Source organism: Pteropus alecto, unplaced genomic scaffold (assembly GCF_000325575.1).
Source record: "Pteropus alecto unplaced genomic scaffold, ASM32557v1 scaffold24, whole genome shotgun sequence".
Classification (NCBI taxonomy): domain Eukaryota; kingdom Metazoa; phylum Chordata; class Mammalia; order Chiroptera; family Pteropodidae; genus Pteropus; species Pteropus alecto.
In genome coordinates, this window is record NW_006439192.1 from 15,555,787 (window position 1) to 15,561,633 (window position 5,847).

A 5,847-nucleotide genomic window follows, 5' to 3' on the forward strand; every position below is an offset into this window, starting at 1 on the left:
GATCACTAATTTGCTTTTTTTTCATATTCTATTGGCACAACACATGTCCAATTTATCACCAGAGAAAGGTTCCATCCAAACTCTTGTTTTAATAAACCAGCGGAAGAAAACTATTGTGAGCATATGCCTTTTCAACAGAGAGATGAACCATTTGATTATATTTCCATAAACTTCCATAAATTCTAGAGAAAATCAATTGTTTTAAAAGCATGTTCATGAATATCCATCACAAAATTTTTCATTTTATTTACAGTACTATGATGAATATATCTGATTTAAACTGAAATCTATAGTTGTTTTGATTTCTATGGTTCAATTTTTATTTCCTCTTTATTCGGAATAGTAATGTTTACAATTAAAAATCTTTATTCATAGCTTATTAACCATAAATTTTGCCTTCCATTAGAAATTGGAATATACAAAAAGTACAGGATAAACGACTTGCTTTGAAATGCCTTCCTTTGAGAGCATGCAGTGTGCGTGAATCATGATGAAGAATTCAACACTAGTGCTAACAAATGACATGGGTTGATAATATTCTGAAGCATTTTAAAACTTATCTTTATACATCAAATATTAAAAACTGAAAACATCCATTATGTTTAACAAATGCATATGTGCTATTTATTCAAATTTGGATTTAATTCAATGGTTTGCTTTTGGGGCTTTCCGATTTAAAAAAGAATCCTAAAAGTGTACCATTATTACATGTATATCTACTTTGGTGTACATATATATTGGGCGGGAAGGGACAGAGAGAGAGAGAGAGAGAGAGAAAGTTTTTCCACAAATAAATGTTTGTCAGAACATTGATCCATGAACCTAAATTCTTTTAAATTCTAATGTATGAAAATTATGACCCTAGAAAATTTTAATAATATGAATCTCTTTATCTTAAAATTTATAATATATGAATAATTTCAGATCTGCTTACTGATTTTAAAATATCAGTTTATCTTCTTTGATAATACTTATTTCTGACCCTCTACATATTGTTTTCTGCTCTTTCTTTGGAAATTTTTACTTTCCTTGGAACTTCAGCTCTTATTTCTGGCAGAATTACTCCAACTGGAATCTTCAGAATATATTTTTATATAGAATTCAAGTTTCATTTTTTTTTTTTTTTGGTTGCCTAGGAAGTAAATGAATAGAGTAATGCTTTCTATCCAGTCACATCCCTTAGTCTGTGTTTCTGTGTCCCAAAGTTTATTTAACAGAACAGGGGAGCTGCCTTGAACTGAACCCAACCTTTTGGAATGTGCATTTTAATAAAAAAAAATAACACCTCAGTTTATTTGAACAAGATGACTGGTTTTTCCAGTTGTGCTATATGTCTTTTTGTTCATCATTCATTACTATTGAGAAAAGAAGATTTAGCAAGATCCAAACCATTTTTGAGATATACTAATGAGGTAAAGTTAAGATTCTGCTAGAATGTTTACTACTGCATAATATGAATATCACTAGCTGATTTTTTAAATTAAGTTTGAAAAGTAATTTAGGGTCATATTGCTTATCCTATGTTCAAATTAACTTTGGAGAGTTTCAGAAGGTATTTTTAAAAGAAAGAAAGTCATCCTTTAGAGTTTGTAAAATCAAGATAAAATACAAAATATATGTGACTTTCAGCTTTGAGAGACATGCAAAATAAATTGCTGTTTTCATTATTTTCTACACTACAAAGGTAAATGCTGATTTACAATAAAGCTGCTTTTTCTGATTGGCAACTATAGGCATCATTCCGCAGGTTATGACAACTTATACCTACTTATTGTAAGCTATTTAGAATTCTATGAACAATGCTAGTAGGGCCACTAGTTTATAATATATGAGAATGTGCCTGGTTGCTCAGGACACTATCTCGCTTGGACAAGAACATGTGAACAGAGGCGACCTAAATTGTGGCACCGATTTCAATATGCTCTTTTGTAGAATTTTTATCTTTAACCTTCTGGTGTTTGATTGCCTGGGGAAACAGAGGCAGTTGAATTAAAATACTTACAAATGTGCATAATCAATTATGACCTCCCTCTTCAGCCTATGTTTACCAAAGGCTGAATATTTGCATTCACATATTCTGCAAACACTTTAACTTCAGAATAATTAAAATTTAAATTTAAAATCTTTCAAAAAAACCGGGAGACACTATAAATATCCCCTTACCTTCTTATCAGTGGTGGCAAAATTCTACTACATGCCCAGGGTTAAAACACATTTATCACTTATCAAACTTTGCATATATTTTTCTTAATGGATATTAATCTTAGCCTTCTCTTTTCATAAGTTACTAACATTTTGCTGAGAACGTCATTAGCAAGAATATGAAGAGAAGCTTCTAAGTGGTCCTTCTTCCTCTAATCTGTACCACTCCTATTCATTTTATCCAAAACTTGAAGTTTTTTGAGTGAAATTCCCATGCATAAAAGTTTTAATAAATGTTCAGTATTCATAAATAATGTCCAAATGGTATGACTAGGCTTTACCTTACCTATACATTATATATTCATTTTTATAATTCCATAATACGGTCCATATCTAAACTCAGCTGGTTTGGCTTATGCATCTTCCATAAACCTCTCTGCATTTTAGCTCCTAAACCTTTATTTTTTATCGTTTCTTCAATTCTCCTCCATCTTTCGATGATCTAACTATTCTTTAAGGTACAAGCATGAGAGCATCATCTTCCTTTGAGGACTTGGATAGCATATCCAGTCAATCCTTTCTCTATGAAATAATGGAAAAATGCATGGTTATTATCAATCATTGTCACCAGCAAGATAAAATAGCTCATACTATTTTTAATTTTCTGAATAGGATCTAATTTTGAAATATAAACAAACACCTTAAAGGTAAAGGTCTTATTGTGTATTTCCTGATACATGACTACTTAAATTAGCAAGCCTTTGCTAAATATCACCAAATTAGTAGCTTAAAAAACAGAGATTTATTGCTTTAGTTCTGGAGGCTAGAAGCTTAACATCAAAGTGTGGGGAGGTCTGGTTCTTTCTGAGGACTCTGAGAGAGAATCATTTCTATGCCTCTCCCCTAGCTTCTGGAGATGTGTTGCCAACATTTGGAGTTCCTTGGCTTGTAGAAGAATCACTCTGATCTCTGCATTCATCTTCACATTCTCCTTGTATGTGTGTGTCTGTATTTCCCTTTTTTTATAAGGACACAAGTCATTTGATTATTGGGTTGAGGCCCCTCTACTCCAGTATGACCTCATCTAACCCTAACTGATTCATCTGCAATGATTCTTTTTCCAAATAAGGTCACATTCTAAGATACTGAGGGTTAGGATGTCAACGTATGAATGGGGTGGGGTGGTGGACAAATTTAACTCACGACAATAATAAGCCACATAAAACTCAATGGCTTAAAACAACCACCATTTATTTGATGAGTTAGCAGTTTTGGTTGTGCTCATCTGGAAAGTTCTTTTGGTCTCAGATAAGCTCATTCATTCAGCTGTATTTTGGGGGTTGGCTGGCTGTCAGCTGAAAAAATGAAAGCAATTGGGTCACAAGTCTTTCATGATCCAACTGACTAGTCCAGAATTTATCACATGGAGACTGGGCAAGTGTTCAAACAGGAGAGCAAAATAGTGAATGGATTTTTTACTCTTAGGCTAAGAATTAGCACAATGTCATTTTTGCAAAGCAAGCCACAGGTAAGTTCAAATTCAAAAGCATGGGAAATAGAATTCATTTATTTTATAGGAGGTGCTCCAAAGTCATATTGCAAATATTAGGGCAAAAAGCTCAGTCAATGCTCAGTACCTCACACAATGCTATCTATGAAAGAATGTCATTGATGTTGCTTTTTTTTTGACATCCCATAATGTAAATTTACTCCATGTTATTTCTATCTTTTCATTTCAGAGCTAACATGTAAAATAATGATGAATATAAACATAATATCTCTAAGGCATCTGAATTCCAAATATAACCTGGTTAATCTGGTATAATTTACACTTGTTGACTAGAAAAATGGAAATGGGAAAAAAAAGGATACTGGAATATAGAACTACAACATATTAAGGCATAATGCTGAAAATATAAACATAAACATGTAGTAGAGAAAAATCAAGAAATATGGGGAACAAACATCTTAGGGAGGTATTTCTGATGGCTGACTCATGCGGAAAAAAAGAACCCAAAAGTGACTCAGAAAAAAATTGTTTTTATATAATTTTTCTTTGTGAAATCTAGGAAGTGAAGCCTATTATCAAAACCCCATTGTGTTTACCACAGCAGTATACAAAGGAGATATAAGTACTCTGAAAAACAGACAGGAGTTCCATACGACAGACGCAATGATTTATTAAGCTTCTCATTGCCTTATTTAAGTATTTATCAAATCTATGTTACTCTTATTACTTTTTCCATACCTACTAAATAATCTTTTGATTTCTGATTTGGCCACTCAGGCACTTTGATATCATATCCCTGTTACGTTGCCATGAGTATCTTTGATTTATGAAATTTAAACATCTTCAATAAACTAAAATTTGATTTTATGACTTATAGATAGAAATCTAGAAAGAAATAAAGACAGAGAGAACATAGACATAGATATAGCCATAAATATATGTATAAATTTGTGTATATGCACGTTAATGCCTAAGAACTTCACTAACGCTGTCACAAATGAAACCGAATTTCTGATCTTGCAAAACTGATGATGGAGCTCTGAACCTCATTAAGCGAACTCATCATAGTGTAGATACCTGGCAATTCCAAATTGAGGAACCAACATCTCTAAAAAATTACTAGCCCATCTTTAATATATATAATACACACACACACACACACACACACACACACACACATACACAATACTGGTATACTATTTATGTTCTTCTATTAATAAGAGAAATCAGTTGAACATTTAAATATTTTAATGAGTGTTATCCAAACTTGTATTGAACATTATTTTGGGAAATATATATATAAATTATATGATCATATAAATTTATTGACAAAATAAATCTCATCTATTATAATAATGTATCTCTTCTATCACTGTTATTCATTGACATTTAATTCACTTTTGCCATATAATCCCATATTTTCCTGATATGGGCAGTTTTGGATTTTATTTTGCTATTTCTCAGTTAATTTTAATAACATAATATTCTGTCAAGAGACTTAAAAGATTTTTTCTGAAGGTTGAATTTAGAGATAATGTATTACAAAGAAATACAACCTAAAGCAATAAAACATGGTCATTGATTGCTGCAAAGTGACAGCTGCTAGACAAGCCATGCTGACTTGCAACAGAGATATGTTAGCTTAATAAAAAATTATAGGTGACTGAAATAAAGTGACAGAATTTCACATGGAGAAAAACTCTAAAAGTCCTGGCCACAGCAGTCTTAGTTATCTGTAAAATGCTTCAATTCTCAATGGAGGAGACATTTGTTTTTATACTCCTATATATTTACACATCCACAGGGAGGTCTCATTGTAACTTTGGTAACATCAAAGACACTTACATATTGCATGATTATTTGCAGTCAACCATGATGTTGCTGATCTTGCTCTTCATTTAGGAATTGTGGCAGAGGATTCTGACATGTAAGTTTGGTCTTTTGTCTCATAGCCAAATCGAAATTTTAACGAGATCACTAATGCTTTAGAATTCTATATTTTCTCTTCATGCTCTAAGTTCTAGTTTGTAATTTTATCAAGGACATAAACATATAATGTTTATATAATTAGGCTTGTAACATTTATATATATTTAGGCTGACCTTGAGAAAGTCCATAAGCCAGCTAAGAAATTTTCTTTACCTGTAAAATTAATAATAATGATGACACTAAAAAGAAGAAAAAAAGGTTCTGTG

The 5,847-nt window shown here is 31.8% G+C and overlaps 1 non-coding gene across 1 annotated transcript; it reads right to left on the reverse strand.

Annotated features, from left to right (window-relative positions):
• Positions 1 to 1,123: 1,123 nt before the first annotated feature.
• LOC112483478 lies at positions 1,124 to 1,257 on the reverse strand. The gene has a single exon (XR_003047642.1). It is a non-coding gene; the product is annotated as a small nucleolar RNA SNORA36 family (small nucleolar RNA).
• Positions 1,258 to 5,847: the final 4,590 nt, after the last annotated feature.